Source organism: Lepeophtheirus salmonis, chromosome 2 (assembly GCF_016086655.4).
Source record: "Lepeophtheirus salmonis chromosome 2, UVic_Lsal_1.4, whole genome shotgun sequence".
In the NCBI taxonomy this organism is placed as follows: Eukaryota; Metazoa; Arthropoda; class Copepoda; order Siphonostomatoida; family Caligidae; genus Lepeophtheirus; species Lepeophtheirus salmonis.
This window is the reverse complement of record NC_052132.2, coordinates 35,084,094-35,106,277: the sequence shown is the minus strand read 5'-3', so window position 1 is coordinate 35,106,277 and position 22,184 is coordinate 35,084,094. Positions and strand designations below refer to the sequence as shown.

At 28.8% G+C, this 22,184-nt stretch overlaps 2 long non-coding RNA genes across 4 annotated transcripts; one reads left to right on the top strand and one right to left on the bottom strand.

Moving 5' to 3' along the window:
• Positions 1-3,407: 3,407 nt before the first annotated feature.
• LOC121132255 (uncharacterized) lies at positions 3,408-4,081 on the bottom strand. The gene is made up of 2 exons (XR_005869286.2): positions 3,943-4,081; positions 3,408-3,888 (listed from the first exon to the last, which is right to left on the bottom strand). It is a non-coding gene; the product is annotated as an uncharacterized lncRNA (long non-coding RNA).
• Positions 4,082-20,035: 15,954 nt separating this feature from the next.
• On the top strand, positions 20,036-21,761 carry LOC139904815 (uncharacterized). Of its 3 annotated transcripts, none has more exons than XR_011779040.1 (3): positions 20,036-20,567; positions 21,272-21,366; positions 21,517-21,761. It is a non-coding gene; the product is annotated as an uncharacterized lncRNA (long non-coding RNA). The 3 variants fall into 3 exon arrangements; XR_011779039.1 differs by having other exon boundaries at positions 21,512-21,761; XR_011779037.1 differs by having other exon boundaries at positions 21,438-21,761.
• The last annotated feature ends 423 nt before the right edge of the window (positions 21,762-22,184 follow it).

Below are 22,184 nucleotides of genomic sequence, written 5' to 3'. Positions count from 1 at the left end.
ATCATATAGGTAAGGGAAGTCGGTCAAATGGATTCGTAACTCCGGCTTTATATTACTTTCGTAAATGTAGTAAATCTGGGAGGGACAAATTGGGTTTAACTAACATTTGTGAGGAATATTTGCCGAAATTGCAATTCAAAAACTAGGCACTCCAGTCTCATCTGAGGTCAGAATAGGTCAGAAAAAGCTCTGATTGGCTTAAAGAAGCTGATTGATGCAATTAATTAATTCAATAACTTAACTCTTCGCACGAGATATTCGCAAATATCATGAAGGAAATCTTTTATGGTGGATTTAAATGGCCTCACTAGCGCTTTGGAATCTACCAGAAGGAAGACATTTCACTTGGAACCTTTAAAACGTGTAGGCAAGATTGAAGAAACTAACCTACTAAATGTTCTTAGCCTCTTCGCTCTGCCTTGTTTTTTTATTTTTCAAAAAGTTACAGAATGTTATTGGTCTTTCTTTTTCCTTGATACTTACCATTTAGAACCACTTTTAAATTTGCTGAAGATTGTAAAATATCTTGTGTTGGGACATTTGGACTTTTTTCATTTTAATAAAACATAAACAATACCTATATTGTTTAACAAATTTGCATAATTTATATTTTTCTTTCAAAATAGGATATAATCAATTAGAGTTGGATACCATCTTTACTTTTTCAGCAGATCTCGTTGCTGGTTTGGTATGTGTTATGCCCACATATACATTGCAATGCCTAATGAATTCTGACAAATTCAACCTTTATATTTTCTCTAAGTGCATGAGGAAATTTTGGCTTTCCAAATCCAGTTCCATGTCTATTTAACCATTTCTAATGGTCTTCTATTGTGAAAATATTGCTCATAACTCTCATTTTTGCCGTTTCATCGATAGACTTACTAAAAAAAATGGTAATGAAACCAATTCTTCTGTAAAACACCGAAAATGCAACTTTCTTGCTTTAAATGAGACTTCTGACAAATTAGGTTGTACATTTTATATTCTGGGACAGTATGAATTAGATTTAAATCATTTATAAGAGTAGAAGTTGAATATTGCGAACTTAAGGAATATAATATATACAAAGAAATGTACAACTTATATACTTTTTTAAATCGTCTTGGGTAAAACACAGTTTCTTGGGGGCAATGAATATATTTGACCTCATAGTAGCATCATTTTAATTGAGTATAACATTTTTGCTATCCACAGAGCATTGCGAAGAGCTCCAACTCATTGATTTTCATTTAAATTTTAGAGTTACTTCATTAAGATAGATATGTGTGAGCTAAATTAATTCATTATTGTCACTTCTTGATTATTCAAACTCCAGAATTTGCTTGCAAAATGAAAATATAACGTTTTTTTGTGTTGTCAGTTTTCTTCTTATTCTAGGTGTGTGAAGATAGTATCAAAAAATTTGTGTTTCAGACTAAGGGTAAATATTCTTTCAGTCTTCATATTTTGAACACTATTATTTTCTTCTTTAGACTCTTCAGAATAATATTTTTGGCATTGCTAGGGAAGAATGCCATGGTTTCCTTTAGATTTTTCATGGAAACACAAAACTTTATAGTAAAGCTAATCTAAGAGATCTAAATAAATGATAAAAAAAATGTTTTACACTTGGAAGAATGTTCAAACTGTTTTCATTTTACACATGAAGGCTATGCAATCATGGTTGGATTAAGATAAGCGAATATCAAAGGCACTTTATCAGCACCCTTCTGGCAGATCCTGATTAGTTAGATTACTGAAGCTATAAAAAGAACTCCTCATTTTCAAAAAATCAAAACAGGAAAGTTTAGATCAAAGGATTTTTTTCATAGTAACACAGATAAAAATAAGGAATTGCCAACACTAGATATTTGCAAATTTTTAAGGAAAAAAAATTCCCACAGATTTAGCTTCAAGTAATCAAGGAAAAAATCAATGTTTCTCCTGCAGCCATCTGCTGATAAATAAGGCCTAGCTTAAGATCCGGAAAAGCTCAAAAGAGTATTTGAATCATAGAGTCAATTCTAACGCTCCCAATATTTTAATATCCGAATATGAAAAAAAGAAAACTAAGCTCTACTTGAAAAGGGAACAAAATGTTCAAAAGATCTTCTTTCCAGTCAGCTCTTTGAACATATCCCTGAACTATGCTCCAATGGAGTCTCCAGAGCAAAAATTTTTGCACGTTAGTTCAGAAGTCCCATCAAAGGATAATGGTAAAAAGAGCTAGATACTCTGAAAAATACAAGGACAATAAAATAGACCTCCCTAGATACACAAACGTCAACTCTACTCCAGAACTCTAAATTTGGCCTTTGAATGGCGCTAAAGAACGTGATGGTCAGGAATGTATTTACGAAAAATTAATGAGGTTCTAAAATCTCCTCTGACAAATAAGGTAATCTTTACTCTAACTAAAAGACATTCACTCTGGCAAAAGAGGAAAACCTTTAAAAAAATAGTTCTAAATATCTAAGTCTTTAATTTTCAAATCTTATAAATTTAAACTAATAGTTATGAAAAAACCTATAACTTTAACTCAACATTTTCTATTGGCAGAGCTGTAAAATCTACAACTATATCAAAGTTTGTTCCAATAAAGATCTCGTAAATTATAGTGTACGCAATATTGACTATTTGTACAAATTCATAAGGATCTTTTTAAATGCAATACTACATTATCAGAGATTAGACAGTATAATAAAAAAAATCATCACTAAATAAACGAAGGCTTTATCAATAACAGTGGATACCTTAACTAAAAAAATATAGACTTATCCTAGATGAAGATATTAGTCGTTGGAGTAAAATAACTAACACATGTTATTATTATTATACTAAAAGATTTATTATATGCAACTCTGGATATATACAATAAATATTATTAAGTAATAATCATATTTTTACTAATTTAATTAATGAGTTTCGATGTAACTGAAGTATTATACCTGCTGCCTAAGTTCTATTTATTTATTATTAATAAATTATCATCACATTTCTTGTAAAATATCTCCCTCTAATAAAGACTATTGTTTGCCGCTTACCTTAGTAATATTGAATATAATTAATTTTATTAATCAAATGCCTTAAAAAAATTACCCCTCCGCCTGATTGCATTTAATTGGATTTCCATCTTTCTCGGAGTTCATATTTTTCCATTTGGATATCGTAGCAACACACATTTTGAGCCTCTCTTTATGTTCTGTTCAAGGGATCTCGTCTCTGTGTGCTTCACTCGATGGATCTCATCTTCTTTAATGGAAGAATCGTACATTGTGCAGATACCCCTTCCCTTTCAAGGTGTTTGATAGTGACTTCAGACCTCGTGAATCATTGCCTCTATGTTCAAATTAATAATAATTATATTTGAAATATTGAAATTCCCTACTCATACTGAATGTTGCAATCTTTTAATCTCCTTAATCTTAACAAAAAAAAATATAATAGTTTATTCATTTTTGGTGTAAATTTACAAAAATCATTTTTGGCGTTTCATACCCAAAGAGTAAAATGACGTAATACTTAGTGACATGGCCTCTGGCTTTCTTCAAATATTGAATATGCTTAAGATAAGTCCTTACTGAATTGTGGGAAACACTGAGGTCGATAGGGTTAAGGTCAGGATTTTGGGCTAGCCAATATATGACCCTAAACTTATGCCTATTGCCCTATACTTGAACTTTTTCAGATGTGTGCGTTCGGCCATTGTCTTGCTGGAACAATGAATGTCTTCAAAGCTTAAGTATCTTTGCTGATTGAAGCAAATGCATTTCAAGAATCTCGATGTAGTCTTCTTTTTTCATGGTGCCATCAATTTTGTGAAAATTATGTCAAAAACGAAGAAACATGACTCTTTCTCGAACACTTTGTCCACATGCTGTTTCTGAATCTGCACAACTGGAACATCTACCATGTAAGTGTAATTAGGAAATGTCTTTTTATTGCTATTGACCATTTTACCTTCCTTGTAGGCTGATAAGGCTTTAATCTTTATGGATACACAATCATTCAATGTATCTTGGAGAACGCCTGTAGAGTCCCATTCAGTGTTTACATTTACAAGTCATAGCCAATGAGTTTTAATACTATCTGAAGGAACACAAGCTCCAACCACGTAGCTCTGTTTTGGTGAGAAACATGATTTTTCATGATTAATTCAACTTGTTGATGGGTTTCCTAACGTCAATGTTCAAAATATTGTTAAACGGATAATTTTGTCGAGCAAAATTAGAGTATCAACTTCAGTTTGTGTTTGTACAAGATCATAATGTTGTAAGCTTCATTCAAATAATTAATTTATATGAAATATTATCCTTGCGATTGATCTTTGGATTACTTTATTTGAAGTGCAAATTTATAATTTTAAATGATTCGTTTTATAGTGTTTTTAGAGTTAACATTTAAAAAAAAACATTGTCCGTATATCTACTTTGATTTTGAGTTCTATACCTTCAGTCAATCCAACATTTTTTTGATCAAAAACATTTCTATAGGATTTTTAATATTATACCAAAATAAAAGGGTAGCTTAAAATACCACGTGATGTTGATATAAAATTACAACTACGACAAATATAATAGATTTATAGTATCGATAGATCTCTACGATTTCAATCATTTCTCATTTTCTGTACTCCATATTGCAGTTGCTGGATTGTGGCAGTCTGCAAATTCATTATTTTAAATGATTAGTCTTATAATGTTTCTAGAGTTTACCACGAGCCTCAGAATAAAAAGCACTAATTTTCAATTTTTATTAAATATAACTTCTTTTTTTTTTTTTTTTTAGTTTCTTAGAAATATTTTTGAAATACAAATATCTTTGTTATAATTCGTCCATTTTTTAAAACGTTTCTTCATGTGGCTTCTGTTTTAATTTTTTTTCCTTCAATCGAATTATCCTTTGTATAATACGCGGTATATGAAAAGGTGTATATATTTAATTTATAACTCCTAGAATATCATAGACTTCACTCCCTGCTCACAGTTAATCTAATAAAACGTCATGACAGCTAAACTGCTCTACTCCCAAATATTCTTCAAATTGTGAGGGTTACCAAGTTAATTTTCGGTTTCTTTTTGTTAACACAACGGTGGGACATGGAATATTCATCACTGAACATAGATGTACTAACTATTAAAAAGGTACATGGTTAAAAAATTTCAATTATAGATAAGTTATTGAATGAGAGCAAATTAATAACTTTTTGAAGATTTTAAAGGAAAAAATGGTTTCCGGACTTTATGGAGACAACAGACTCTATAGAGAATTATTTAAATAGAACAACTAGTTTGAACTCATCGTCATATTAGCTTGCTAGAGGAATTTATGGAACGTGTTTGCCATCAAACAATATAAAGGGGTTCTTACAGCAGAAGAAGAGAGGTGAGAGAAGTGAGGAGTTGGATCTGCATCCATCCCGTTCCTTGGAATATCCTATTCACACTTCTTCTAGATACTCTCTTCAAGGGATCTCGACTCTTAAGGTGAGATCCCTTGAACAAGTGCTTCACTTGGTCGGTGGATCTTGTATCCTTTAATGGAAAGATCGTTGATTGTGCAAGTGCCTCTCCATGTCAAGGTCTGTGATAGTGACTTTGGTTCTCGTTAATTATTGTCCTATACATTTATTCCTCCAGATCCTCTATGGAATCATCGTATACTTCTTTATTACTACTGAGTCTCTTTTGTCATTGGAAAACAAGTGCAAGATAATTCGCGACTCGTAAAGATAATGTGCTTCTCTTTTCTATATATTTTGGTCTACTATGCATATTCTATTCTGATATTACATATAAATAGTTATTTAGAACTGGAGAGTTCCACAATAAGAAATAGTTCCCGAATAAATTACCCAGTGAGGAAAAAAGAGTTTCATTTCTCATCCACAGCTCCTTCGTTGAAACTCTTGAATCCTGTTCCTTCCAAAGTTGACTTTTTGTTTTGTCTACTATTCTAAGAAAAATATTTAATTATTAAGTATCCTCCAGTTTCCTTGATGTAAATAATGCATAAACCCCTAGGAAAAAACTAGAAGTCAATCTCAGACTCTCACTGAATATGCACCCCTTTTTCTAGATACTTTTGTCTGCAATACATATATGTATTTTGCTGTTATCTGCATAAATAGAGTTTGAGAATTATTGAGTACTAAGTGATTATGTGATAACAAATTATAAGTGACCTCTTAGCTTCTGTAGACTTGTAATTTTCTTAGTTAGTTTCAAAAAAAAAAAAAAAAAAAACTTGATGTATATAATGAAGATATAGGATCTCCACACTTAAAAACAATTATTCATAAACCCCATAACAAAAAGATAATATAATAATCAGTAATAAAAGTTCAATATCAGACTCTCTATATTATTATGAAAATGAATATGCAGCCGTAGTTAAATATTTTTCTAGATACATAAGTTTTTGTCTGCAGAAAATCACATATAGTTATTATTTCTCAGAAATCAAAAAGGTTTGCAATCTTTAATTTTGAAAAAAAAACTTAATGATGGAAGAGGTTATGTATCCGGATATATAAAACAATAGATTGGCTTGAGATTCTATTCTTCCATAGTAAAATTAGAAGAACTGAAAATAAATATATGAATTTGGAACAATTGGATTAGTCCTTATTAGTTTTTATTTCCACATTCACGCTTATTTTTTGATTTTCATTTAATATTCTTAAGTTTCTAATTTTTTATTAGATCTAGTATGTACTAGAGGGTAAACATTTTTTGGTAATCTGATTTTCTGTTATGTATTGATGAAAAAGATATATTTGAAAAGATTTTAGTCTTCCAATGCCATTTTTGTAACCTCTAGTTATTTGAAAATAACATATTTTTAATAGAAATTATATATTTGTAAAGGGATGGAGAAGATTCAATTTTAAAGTTATGGTGCTGAATTTCAAAAGTTTCAGTAAGGTTCCTTTGTATAATATAGCAAATTCTGGCATATTTAAAATTAACTTCTCTATTAAAAGAAGTTTTATTTATCAATTAAGTAAATCGCTCAATATTAACAACAAAAATGCAAATTCTCCTACAAGAAATAATTTTATGGATACAATAACAACAATTAGTTTAGCTGTTGAAATAATTATTTAATTATAAGTACGAAAAACACTCGTATATAATATATAAAGCTCATAATGTCCTTCCACAACGATTCCCTCAATATAATTGATTTAGTACATCTTCCTCCACCAGAATTTTGTGACCCTCCTTTCCTAGAAGTAGGTCTACAGCTCCTGTTCTTCGTGATACTACTACACCTATAGAGTTCACGGCATAAAAATTATGCCTCCACTTATTAACTTACAATTACATTTGTCATATTTTTTAAAAATATATTTTAAATAAATACTTAAAAAAGTATTTATAAATATTATATTACACAAAGTGATTGTATCTATTTATCCCTCGTGAATGCATAGGTGTAACCCTCCCTTCATGAAAAGGGATTCTTCAATACTATATTTGTTATTATCGAGCCGTGTGGTGAAAAAATGGATGTGAAATTTTCAGGGGGAATTTTCCTGAAACAAATTTGAATTTCCAATATGCGTATTGAAAGTACTTCACAAGAAGAATACATTTTTGCTTGTACTTTTTTAAAGTATCTTTTCATATTATAACGTAAAATTTACTAAATTTATTTATAATTACTTAGAAGTATGCCTGTTGGAGAAAAAAAAAACAAATTTATTTAATGAACCATAGACATTTTTAGAGTATAAAGTTTATTAAATGATGTTGTGAATTAAATTTTATAACAATCATTTATTTATTTCATAATTATTTATTACCAGCGAGAGTACCCAACATTGCTCATTTCTCATTTTCTGTACTCCATATCACAGTTGGTGGATTGTGCCGGGATGAGTCCGTTATGCCAATGGAGGAGTGATCTTTTCAATTCATCACAAATACCAGCTTTTGACTTCTTCATTGCGTGCCACGAAAGTAAATCTTGTAAATCTGGAGGACGAATGGTGTAATTCATATCATTTTCTTTTTGATATTTTAATGGATGATGTACTATTAACAATGCTTGAGGCTGTTTTTTACAAGCCTAGAAAATTTTCGTTGTTTTAGTATTTGGATTTTGAATCATAATTCTGAATATCTTCAAAAACAAGAAACATGATTAATTTAGTAATGTTTTGTAACTACGTCATTATTTCTGAATATGCACAACTGAAACATCTACCATGTAAGTGGCATTAGTCTAAAAACTGTCTTTTTATTGCTACTGACCTTTTTACCTTCCTTGTAGGCTGATAAGGCTTTAATGATTGAAAGTATCAATTTCAATATTTTTCTCAAAAATTATATCCTTAGTAATTATGTTATTAATTTCTGTTGGTATTGGAGAAACACTGATTTCTGTTTCTGTTAGTGATATAGGAGAATCTGTTTTATTCAGTGTTTTCCTGCATCCAGTACAAAGTCTATCGCCTGCCTTTAATAACGAAGAAAACTGCACTAAAAGAGGCTTTGAAACATCCCAAAGATCTGCTCCATAATACTTCTTTTTGTGTGCTTTTATAGGATCTGCACAATACTTACGAAAATCCTTTTTATTTGCAGATACCATTTTATCAGCTGGATATATCAATTTTAGAATGAGTCTGACTTAATAGTTTTCTTCAAAATGCACGCATCAATTAAAGTACAATCTATAAAAGCGCCCCTATATATTCTAAATAATGCTCTTGTTGGAAGTGATCCCATTAAGATCCCACTCTGAATGTTGAATATGTTTGAAAACATATACTGATACATGTTCTACGAAAATTAAAACAAAATCGGGTTGGCAGCTGGGCGGGGGTGCCATTTTCAAGGCTGCACCATAGCCACAAACTTTTATTTTTGATTTAAATATGATTACGATTGAATGTAAGTTAAAGTTTTTTTTCCTTCACCGTCACAATTTACAAATGCTTATAAAAATATGTGTCCTTTTATTCACGAACAATTATATTAGACATATTTTTCTGAAAAATATATTTAAAAAATATAAAAGTTTCTTAATTGGAATATATTTAAATTCATTTGGGTCGAATATTTATTAATTTTATATTACACAGAGCACGTTTTAACTATATAACTCTTTTGTATACATAGTTTTAACCCTCCTTCGGTGTAATGGGATATAATATATCCCAACATATAGAAAAGTGCTATGATTCTTTAAATTAAAAAATTGCTCAATTTGATTTTTTTATTGTCAAACAGACGTGCATCTATGTAGTTTTAAATAAAATTCAATGCATTTTACGTTATTATATGAAAGTTGTTTTATATAAGTACAATCCTAAATATATTCTTTCGTGAAGAGCATTCAATACGCATATCCAATATTCAAATTGGTTACCCCGAGAAAAATATATATCTTATATAATAAATAGAAAGGAAAAATAATTTCATCGTATAATTTACTCGTATAAGTTCAAAATGCTCCTTATAATATATAATAAAAGTCTAAATAAATTTAATAAAATTTTTTTGAAAAATTTCAAAAATTTCTTTATATTTTTTTTAAATATGACCAATACAATTGTAGGTTAACAAGTGGACGAATAATTTTTAGAAGCATTTGATTAATGTCGCGTTGAAAGGTTATATCTCCCCCTAAACGAAATTAAGCATTTTTGAAATTTTTTCATTTAATTTTAATAAAAATCCAAAAACCAATTAAAGATTTCAAAAGTAGCTATTTTAATAATATTCAACCTAGTTTGTCTGTAAATCGTAATTCCTTGGTCTATGAAATGTCCAGAGTTCTATCAGTTGTAAAACTTCAAATACATGTTTCTAAAATAGATATTCCATTTATTAGCATGCTTTACTGATTATTATTTTCACATGATCTGTTTTTCAGAGATATATCAATTTTTATTAATTCAATACTTTTGATTAAATTTTTCCGTAATTTCTAAGATAAGCTTTATTAACCAATAACAAAAATAAATGTGATTAATTTAAACATGGTTAAGTATTTAATCATAAATTTTTTTGAATTATTTTATATTAACTGCTCCATTAATTTCGTGAAAAAGGCTTTGAAAACTTATATTATATTTTAAATTGAATAAATTTAACGTTACTTTATCAAATTAAACTTCAAAAAAGTACAAGCCAAAGGTTTATTCTTTCGTGAAGTGCATTCAATACGCATATACGTTATATAATTAATAGAGAGAATAAAAATGAGTGCTTTGTTTAATTTACTCGTAAAAGTTCAAAATGTTCTTCCTAATATTTAATAGAAGTCTAAATAAATTTAGACAATCTCCGCTAGGAGTGATAATTCAATTCAATTTAGGTATGTTAAAGCCATAAAATAATCTTTTATTTTTCAATGAACAAATACATCAGATTGTCCAAAATTATATCTGTGTGAAAACTTCACTTATATGTTTCTAAAACTGAGTATCCATTTATTAGCATCCTCTACTGTTATGGTTGGTTATCCCGAGGGGGAAAAATCCATATTTTTATATAATATATCTTATATAACTAATAAAGAGGATAAAATGAGTTCGTTGTATAATTTACTCATATAAATGTTCAAAATGATCTTCATAATATTTAACAAAAGTGTAATTAAATTTAGATAATTTTGACAAAATTTATCTTAGAACGATATATTAATTTTAATCTTTCAATATTTTTGATTAAATTTTTGCGTAATTTCAAAGATAAACTTTGTGTACCAATAACAAAAATTAGTAAGATTAATTTAAACTTGGTTAAATTTTAATACATAAAAAATTATGAATTATTTTATAATCACTGCTCGATTAATTTTGTAACATAGGCTTTGAAAACTTTTATAATATTTAAACTAGAGAAAATACAGGGCATACGAGTTATTAGAAGAAGATTAACAGAAAAGTTTTGAATTAATATGATGAAAATGTATTTCACTGTTTTTTTTAATATGACGCAAAGACCTTAGGTTAAATGCTTGTTGCTCCATTTTTATTTTTTTATTTAGTAGTCATTCAGTTCTACAAAAAAATACCCGAAAAAATAAGTTGTGAAAAGTCAAACTGACATATAAACAAACAGGCAGATAGACTAAATTTCAATAAATTATTGAAAAATTAACTATGATCAATATCGGGTACTTTTGGTTGGACTACATAATTATCAAATAATTTAATGATTGTTGTAAAATTTCTTTCTCTACGTCATTTTATAAGCTTTATAAACTAAATATGTCTATCAATGATTATATTTTAAAAAAATCCAATAGACATGCTTATATGTAATGCTAAATTAAATGTTATGAATTGAACGTTATTTTAAAGTAAATAGATACTTTAAAAATGTACAACACTAAATTTATTCTTTCAGGAAGTGCATTCAATACTAATTTTGGATATTCCAATTGGTAATCCTGAGAAAAAACAAAACAAATATTTATACAATATACCTTATATAATAAATAGAGAGGGAAAATAAGTGCATATTATAATTTACTCGTATTAGTTTAAAATGCTCTTTATAATATAAAACAAAAGCATAAATAAATTTAAATATTCTCCACCAGGATAGATAATTAAATCTAAACTTTCTCCACGAGGATAGGGATAGATAATTAAATTTCATTTGGGTAAAATAAATATATTATATGTTGGCCTGATGAATGGGAAAGACTCAGAGCGAAGTAATAAGTATCTCCAATGATACGTTTTTAGCAGTTAAACAAACATCAAATGGACTATATATAATGTCTCAAAAATTATTGGATGAGGTCGATATAAACCATTTTTGAAGGATTTGATTTTATGTTTTTCAAACTTTCTCAAATTTAAAAATAAGCGGACAATATTAAATCAAATAAAGTATTTTTTAACATGATCCTTATGCTTAGGGCATTACTAAGTAGAATGTGAGGAGAATCATACTTTTAACCAATATGTTCTAAGTATAGCAAGTAAAATTTTCAACTATATGGCAAAAAATACTTCTCTAGGTAAATTATAGATTTTATGAGAACAAGAAATGAATTGGATATCAATATAATAAATCAAAATCGTTAAAAAAACTTAACAGCGAGTAAGCAGGAAGCCTGTATTATCAGAGTATCTTCAATACTTCAAATAATTTGTATTGTTTGTTAATGTTTAAACGCAATAAAAAATAATTTGTTCCAATAAAAAATGTATTTCGATTCTGAAGCAAAAAGTGTATTTATTTATTAGAGGCAGTAAATTTAATCTACAGCAAGGGTAAGCAATGAAGATAGGATGAGTGATAATAAAATTAAGTCCAAGAGGAGTCCTCATGCTACTAGGTCAAAGATCAATTCTCGTGGTACATAATTTAGGTAGAGTTAATTCAAGATAGTTTTTAATCTCAAGTCCGAGTGGAATCCTCATGGTACTATGTCAAAGATAAGTTCTCGTAGCACACAATTGATGAAGAGTTATCATAGTATCGAAATTTCCAAACACGATAATAATCTTGGATCTTCTCGATTTCTTATCAAATATTTAAAAGAACCGTTGTAATCCTCATCATCAATTTCCTGATGCATTTCGTCTTCCTAAATTATGAAACTGTATGTGTAGTATGGAAATCACTATTTTGTATTCAAACAAGGGATTAAATAAACTTAATAATTTGGTATTAGCCACAACCAATAGATTCTAAAATAAATAATTGCATTTAAACTCCTAACTTAATAAAAACATTTATAAGGTAAATACTAAATAAATTAATTGAAATCTATTTCAGAATACAATGATATATTTAAAAGGACCATATGGATATAATCATGTATGTATTAGATATTAACATAAAAAAAAGAAAAGTTGAATTGATAAGCATCAGTCCTGAGTATCTGAGTATAAATTCAATATAGATATTCACCATTGTTGTCTTAATTTAAAGGATCAAGAAAGTAATCATTCCTCAATATAAATTATCTTGACTTTCATGAGAAAAAATGTTGGTCCCTTTCCTCAACTTCATGAGAATGAGTAATTCTAGAATGGACTATATTCGTATTATCTTGAAAGATCCTGATCCAAAAGCTTTTCGTTATCTTGGTGAGTCAGTCCTTGTTCACTAAAGAAATAGATTTTAAAGATTGAGCTTATTTGACATTAGCATTGAAATGAGGAGAGACAGTCCATACTCGTCTAAAAACTAATATTTTTGAAAGATAAATTTAACCGCTCAATAATATTTTGAACATTGACGTTAGGAAACCCATCAACAAGTTGAATTAATCATGAAAAATCATGTTTCTCACCAAAACAGAACTACGTGTTTGGAGCTTGTGCTCTATGTAATTTTTTTGTTGAAAAGAAATGTAATAATTTATAATTTAAATAAATCAAACTAATTTCTAATCTATTCCTTAGATTAAGTTTTTGTAATTTTTATTTCAAAAAGGTTATAAATAAATGTATTGAATATTTTTTAATTTTTTAAACATAAATTTTAAACACTTTATTACATCACTAATTTCAGACCTGATATATAGTTTATACAAAAACTATTCCTTAAAATTTCTAAAAATCTAAATTATTATGTGGCTTAGAGTGTAGACACTAATTCATTACATATTCTTGTGAATAGTCAATGTCATCAACTTTGAAGTTATAGGTTGTTTTTATTTTTGTTCCTTGGTTACAATTGCACAAATTATTATGAAGAGCATTTTGAACTTATACGAGTAAATTACAAAACGTACTCATTTTACCCTCTTTATTAATTATTTTATGAATATATTATAAAAATATGATTTTTTCACCCTGGCGATAAACTTGTCTTGATATAAACTTTCCTTGCAATGAACTAGCTTTTGTTATGATCGAGCCGTCTGGTGAGAAAATGGATGTGAAATTTTCAGGGGTGAACTTTCCTGAAACAAATTTGAATTTCCAATATGGGTATTGAAAGCACTTCACAAAAGAATAAATTTTTGCTTGTACTTTTTTAAAGTATCTTTATATATGATAACGTAAAATTCATTAAATTTAATTTAGAATTACTTAGAAGTATGCCTTTTGGAGAAAAAAAAACAAATTTATTGAACGAACCATAGACATTTTTAGAGTATAGATTTTATTTAATGATGTTGTGAATTAAATTTTATAACAATCATTTATTTATTTCATAATTATGTATTACCAGCAAGAGTATCCGACATTGCTTGGAGTTCATTATACACTAGATTATGGAAATTTAGTCTATCTGCCTGTTTGTTTATCTGGCAGTATGATTTTTTTTTTGTCAAACAGACGTGCATCTATGCAATTCTAACTAAAATTTAATGAATTTTACGTTGTTATATGAAAAGTTACTTTTAAAATTTACTCGTATAAGTTCAAAATGCTCCTTATAATATATAATAAAAGTCTAAATAAATTTAATAAAAATTTTTCGAAAAATTTCAAAAATTTCTTTATATTTTTAAAAATATGACAAAGTTAATTATAGGTTAACAAGTGGAGGAATAATTTTTATAAGCATTTGTTTAATATGGCGTTGAAAGGCTTTAGTTGATTTTTTTTCCAAAAATTTTTAATTAAAAATCCAAAAACTATTTAAAGATTTTTATCATAACTATTTCAATAATATTTAACTTTTTTTTCTGCAAATCCTGATTCCTTGGATTATGAACTAAACTCTAAGCAACATAATAATTTTGAATTTAGAGATGTTAAAGAATTGTATTTGTAAAGAATATATTGCAGTTCCCTGGTACACAGAGTTTATAAAAAGATATCTCAATAACTCTGGATTCAATGGAATAAGAAGCACTTTTATATATCATGGGATCTATAATATCCCATTTCACCGAGGGAGTAAAAAACTATGCATACAAAGGAGTTATATAGATACAATGTGCTCTGTGTATTATAAAATGAATAAATATTCGACCCAAATGAATTTAAATATATTCCAATTAAGAAACTTTTATATTTTTATAGCATATTAAAATAGGATTCTTATTTAAGTATAATATGATTGAAAATTTATATATTTAATAGAATAACACTATGATATTGATAAAGTCGATAAGTTAGTATTCATAACATAGAAATTATGTACTCAAAGTACTTTAAATTCCCACATAGTTTTATTACACATTAAAGAATTGAAACATCGAAATGCATTATTGTACTTTAATTGATGCGTGCATTTTGAAGAAAACTATTAAGTCAGACTCATTCTAAAATTGATATAACCAGCTGATAAAATGGTATCTGCAAATATAAAGGATTTTCGTAAGTATTGTGCAGATTCTATAAAGGCACACAAAAAGAAGTATTACGGAACAGATCTTTTGGATGTTTGGAAGCCCCTTTGAGTGCAGTTTCCTTCGCTATTAAAGGCAGGTGATAGACTTTGCACTGGATGCAGGAAAACACTGAATAAAACAGATTCTCCTATATCACCAACAGAAACAGAAATCAGTGTTTCTCCAATACCAACAGAAATTAATAACATAATTACTAAGGATAAAATTTTGGAGAAAAATATTGAAATTGATATTTTCAATCAGTCACTGACTCTATTAGGGGAAATTCCATTTGACCAACGAAAAGCTGATAAATATAAAAAAAAATAGTCATTGGTTCTCCTGAAGAAAATAGATCGAATACTGCATGCATGTTCTCCAAGATACATAGAATGACTGTGCATCCATAAATATTAAAACCTTATCAACCTACAAGGGAGGTAAAAAGGTCAGTAGCAATAAAAAGACAGTTCTTAAACTAATTTCACTTACATGGTAGATGTTTTCAGTTGTGTAGATTCAGAAACAGCACGTGGACAAAACATTCGAGAAAGAGTCATGTTTCTTCGTTTTTTGAAGATATTCAGAATTATGATTCAGAATCCAAATCCCACTCAAGGACAGCCTCAAACATTGTTTATAGTACATCCTCCATTAGAATATCCGATAAAGAAAATGATATGAATTACACCATTCGTCCCTCCAGATTTACAAGACTTACTTGCATGGCATTATCTAAAAACAATTGTAAGTAATTATCTAACAAAAACTCTTTGAGGGAACCAATAAAGTCCGGAAACAATTTTTTCCTTTAAAATGTTCAAAAAGTTATTAATTTGCTTTCATTCAATAACTAATCTATAATTGGAGTTTTTTCAACAGATATCTTTTTAATAGTTTGTACATCTATGTCCTCTGATGAATATTCTATGTTCCATGGGTATGTTAAAAAAAAGAAACCGAAAATTAACTTGGTAACCCTCATATTTCTAAGAAAGTAACAAAAAAAAAAGTTATATTTAATAAAACTTGAAAATTAGTATTTTTTATTCTGAGGCTCGTAGTAAACTCTAAAAACATTATTAAAATAAACATTTAAAATAATGAATTTGCAGACCACCACAATCCAGCAACTGCAATATGGAGTACAGAAAATGAGAAATGATTAAAATCTTAGAGATCTATCGATCCCTATATCGATATTATATATCTATAATATTTGTCATAGTTGTAATTGTATATCAACATCACGTGGTATTTTAAACTACCCTTCTATTTTGGTATAATATTAAAAATCCTATAGAAATGTTTTTGATCAAAAAAATGATGGGTTGACTTAAGGTATAGAACTCAAAATCAAAGTAGATACATGGACAATGTTTTTTTTTAATTTAAACTCTAAGACCGTTATAAAACAAATTATTTAAATTTAAAAATTTGCATTTTTGTGGATCAAAAAGGGATTCATTGAGAGCAGGAAAGCCGGAAAAATTAGTTCGTTATTTAATTTTCCAATTTGCCCTGGAGTGAAGACTATGATATTCTAGTAATTATAAAAATAGCTCATTTGATAGTTGAAAGTCATAACTTTACCTAAAAAAAACACACTTCATCATTGTCAATTTGAAAAAAGACTGTGAAAGTGGGATTTTACGATTTTAAGGAGCACAAGTTCATCACACAACCTATTGTGTTGGAAAACATTATTTTTGATGATAAATTAAACTTGGCTAACTAATATGAACTTTGTACAATTATAAATCTATAATATTTGTCATAGTTCTAATTTTATATCAACACCACATGGTATTTTAAGCTACCCTTCTATTTTGGTATAATATTTAAAATCCTAAAGAAATGTTTTTGAGCAAAAAAGTGATGGATTGACTTAAGGTATAGAACTCAAAATCAAAGTAGATATATGGCCAATGTTTTTTTGTTCTTTTTTAAAATTCTAAGAACATTATAAAATTAATCGTTTAAAATTATAAATTTGCACTTCAAAATAAAGTCATCCATAGATTAATCGCAAGGATAATGTTTCATATTAATTAATTATTGAATGAAGCTTACAATATTATGATCCTGTACAAACATGAACTGAAGTTGATTCAGAAGTAGCACATGGCCAAAGTGTCTGAGAAAGAGTCATGTTTTTTGAAGATGCTCAGAATTATGATTCAGGATCCAAATCCCACTCAAGGACAACCACAAATTTTCTAGGATTGTAAAAACAGCCTCAAGCATTGTTAATAGTACATCATGCATTAAAATATCCGATAAAGAAAATTATATGAATTAAGCTATTCGTTCCTCCTGATTTACAAGACTTACTTTCGTGGCACTATCTAATTACAATTATAAATAATTTTGTAACAAAAACTTCTTTAGAGAACCACAAGAGTCACGTTTACTGACAACATTATGGCTGTCAAGTCCATTTTTTTAGGATTTTCCTGATGCTTTGAATGAATCAAGGAAACTTGATCCAATAAAAAACACCATTAATATCAAAACCATTACTACCATTCTTACCATTTTTTGTGAAAATAGTTAAAATTCATAGCTAAAAACAATGAAGAACTTTGTGATGAATTGAAAAGATCACTACTCCATTGACATAACAGACTCAGCCTGGCACAATCCAGCAAGTGCGATATGGAGTACAGAAAAATGATAGAAATTGTAAAGATACCTATTGAGACTTAGCTCATTCAGAATCCCAAGAAGAAGCTATCCGGGGATGATTGTTAGACGTACAAACTTTGTGAAGAGCAATGGAATAGGAGATAATTCAATGTACATACTCATATTGATAGAGTATGACTTATGAGTTCTACTCATTACAATTTCCTATCGTTTGTTTATGTGTTTTTGTTTTCAAATTAATAATGAGACATATATATATATATTAGTGTCTGATATATAATCAAACTAGGGATTAGAGGGAACTCTAAATTGGTGGGTCCATTTAGAAATACTTAATATTCATAAAAAAAGTACTTTCATTCTTTAAAAAAAATGGGTTATTTTAATTTAGGCGCCTAAAATGCCCGACCTTTACTATGGCGCTCTCCTCAAGAAAATTCTTAAAATTGTCATGATTACCATGTTGATTTTCCGATTATTTTTTAACATGTACAAAGTATACACGATTTCCATCGATATGTTTAAGCTCTATGGTACTTACTCCAGAAAACTTTATGAATAACTTTTCCTCATAGATTAAACCATTCTCGAGTTGAAGGAAAATTTATAAAAAAACATCATCCTTCCTTCTTGGATAAATATTATCTAAAATCTCAGAAAAGAAGTTTTACTGGGTAAAGCTATTGTATTGTTTTTTCCTTATACAAAAACGAACAATATAAGCTAAGGTTTAAATTTTGAAAATGCTTATTTTTCTAGGATCTTAATAGAAATTGCATAATCTACCTATCTACATTATTATCAATTGTGTAACATTTATTGAAACATGTTACTTCAACTTGATTATCTGATACTGATGAATTAGCAAGTGAAGAAGTGGTTCAATCAACGATGAATACCAACAGGCAGAGATAAGAATAATTTTGAGTCACAAATCTATAGTATATGGACTCTATTGCAAGACAATTTACAATTAATTGGTTCATATTTGAAGGCTTGTCACTCAAAATTATTTCACAATGATAGACTTGCGACTAAAACACAAAAGTTAAGACTTCAATTAAATACGATTTATTTTTTATAAATATGAAAGATAAGTTAAATCCTCTAAAATGAAATGGACTAACATACAATTCATCAAACTTGCTTTACGATCAACTATAAAATTAATTGTTTCTTGTCAGTTTTTTTTTAATTCATCTTCTGAAGTTGCTGGCGCATTTTCATTGAATTCTCTCTGGACCAAGGCTCACAAATTTTCAATGGGAGACAAATCAGAACTCTTGAAAGGAATCCAAGTTGTCTGAACACCACTTTTGTGTCTTTTTGGAGTGTTGAGCAGGGGCGCCATCCTGCTGGAAAATGGCTTTTGATGTGTCAGACAACATTTTCCTCTTCAAAGGAGGTACAGTTTCTTCAGTACGAGACAAAGCTGAATCAGAGACTTGCTGAGGATCTCCGTTACGTAGTATTCGGCAGTCACAGTTTGGTTTCGTGGAATCAGGTGAAGATCTGACACTGCCTGGTGGCTGATAACGGCCCAAACCTGAATTTTAAGTGGAAATTACACTGTTGGAGTGTGTTCCACATCTCCCTTATATTTTGCCCAAACCTGATCAGTTTGGGGATTTGGGTATGAAATAACTCAAATGGACTTTCATCCCTGAAGAGGATACATTTCCAGTCATCTGCAGTCCAGTGTTTCCCCTCACGAAAGAATTGAAGCCGAACCTTCCTATGGTTTTCTAAAATTTTGGGGTGCAGGCGAGGCTTTTATGACAAACATTCAATGAGTGCCTCAGGTAGTTGTGGACAGAGGACTTGGATATTGGATAGGCATTTGAAGTCAATCTTACTGCAAGTTTCCTTGTGGATTGCCTCTGTTCGGTCAAGGATTTGTGAAATCACCAGTTTGGGAACTTTACTTATTTTTTTCTTCCTTCATCGACCCTTCTGATTTGCAAGGGCTTGTCCTTCCTTCCTTTTCTTCCACCAACTCTCTATGGTCGGGAGAGGAATCTGATATTAAAAACCACCATCAATTTTTGGACATTCTTATATAATGAACATAAGTATTACAGAATAAATGATTAAAAAAATTATAATTATAATTTGTAGAAAAGGAAATGAAATGAAAAAAAGGAATAAAAATTCAATTTTCAAATACCTTCAGTCGTAAAAAAGAAGTCAAGCTTTTCGGATCACTTTCCTCTGAATGGAGGGTGTGCTTCTGAAGACTTTTTCTTCAGGGTTATCTCTTTGGAGAGGTTTCTTAATAGACTCAAGTTCAGTTCAAATAATTTTTTACTGGGCCTTCATCTACTCCATTTTGTGAGTGAAGGAAGTGAGCTCCATATTTAATTTTTGGTCAATTTAGTTTATTTTCTGAAGTTTTTTTTTCTTTGGCCCTTCCATTAGGAGATTTTTATCTGGAGAGTGAGACACCTTATTAATAGCGACTCAACAACAAAGTTATAAAAGGTACGCCGTTGTGTTTGGGGTTCACAACTCAATACGTCCCCCGTTGTATGAGAAATCTATTAATTTGCGTGTTCCTCATTCGAAGGCTATAAATCTCAAGACAATGATTCGGCTCAAGAAATTTTCTTTCTTTGTTTCATATTAACTCTAATAAGAGAAGGAAGAAATCTTTATGTTTTCAAGTAATTTTTTTAATTATAATATAAAATTTAAAATTTCATATCACTCATATCCAAAAATATGCTTGTAATTCTCAAGCCTTATAATGTGCATACATAGTACATTTATAAATGACTTAAAGTGTTGAAGGGGTCTACAGTTATTTTAGTTTTTAAAAAAGTCTTTATTAATAATTCCATTGACATGAATACAAGATCCAAACTCTAAACTTCAAAATTAGTAATTTTTACATTTGATGATTTATATATTTATCCATTCCCCTGTTATAAAAATACAAATATTTGTGTTTGATCTTCACACAGTGCTTAAAAACTTTGACAAATATGTTCAAATAAAATCTGCCTTGACTCCAATTATATTGTAAAATAGATATATACCCATTAATTTATCAATATTTGATGTAATTTTGAATATAGTTAAAAGGAAGTTTGGTTATGTCATAAAAATATAGCAAGAGCAGAATTATGTAATTAAATAATAATTATTATTAACAAATCTCCAATTGTTTGGTTCTTTCATTTTAACTTTGATCAATGTTGACTATTTAAAAGCAAAAATTGATTTGCTTCCATTTAAATATTGTAAATTATTCTGAAGTACATTGCATAGGTAATAACTCCATAATTACCTTTTTTTTCGAGCACTACTAAATTGGGTTAATCTTAATGAGATGCATTTATTAAATCTTTAATATGTTTTCATTTAGACATCCATTCTTGTACGAGAATAAAAGTAAAAGGATATAAAGTTTCGTCTACAACAGTGGTGCATAATAACCAGGACAAGGGGAAAGTGAAATAGGTACATCTCAATCAATCTATTAACCTACATTTATATATTTTGTGAAACAAAAAGTTTTTAATGCACTTTAGGAAATAGGAATTAATTGAGAGCAAGAAAGTTCGAAAAATGAGTTCCTTATTTTATGTTCCAATTTGCCGTGGAGTGAAGTCTATGATATTCTAGTAGTTATAAAAATAGCTCATTTGATAGCTGAAAGTCATAACTTTACCTGAAAAAGGCTCCCTTCATCATTGTCAATTTGAAAAAAGGCTGTGAAAGTGTATTTTTGACGATCTTGAGGAGCACAAGCTCTCCTCATGCAACCTATTGTGTTGAAAAACATTATTTTTGATGATAAATTAAACTTGGTTACCAAATATGAACTTTGTACAATTATAAATCTATAATATTTGTCGTAGTTGTAGTTTTATATCAACGTCACGTGGTATTTGAAGCTACCCTTCTATTTTGGTATAATATTTAAAATCTTATAGAAATGTTTATGAGCAAAAAATTATGGATAAACTTAAGGTATAGAACTCAAAATCAAAATAGATATATCGACAATGTTTTTTTTTTAATGTTAACTCTAAAAACATTATAAAATGAATCATTTAAAATTATAAATTTGCACTTCAAATAAAGTAATCCAAAGATCAATTGCAAGGATAATATTTCATATAAATTAATTATTTGAATGAAACTTACAACATTATGATCGTGTACGAACACAAACTGAAGTTGATACTCTAATTTTGCTAGACAGATTTGTTACAAGTATAATTCTCCTCACATTCTGTTTTGGCATTACCTGAAGCATAAATATCATGTTCAAA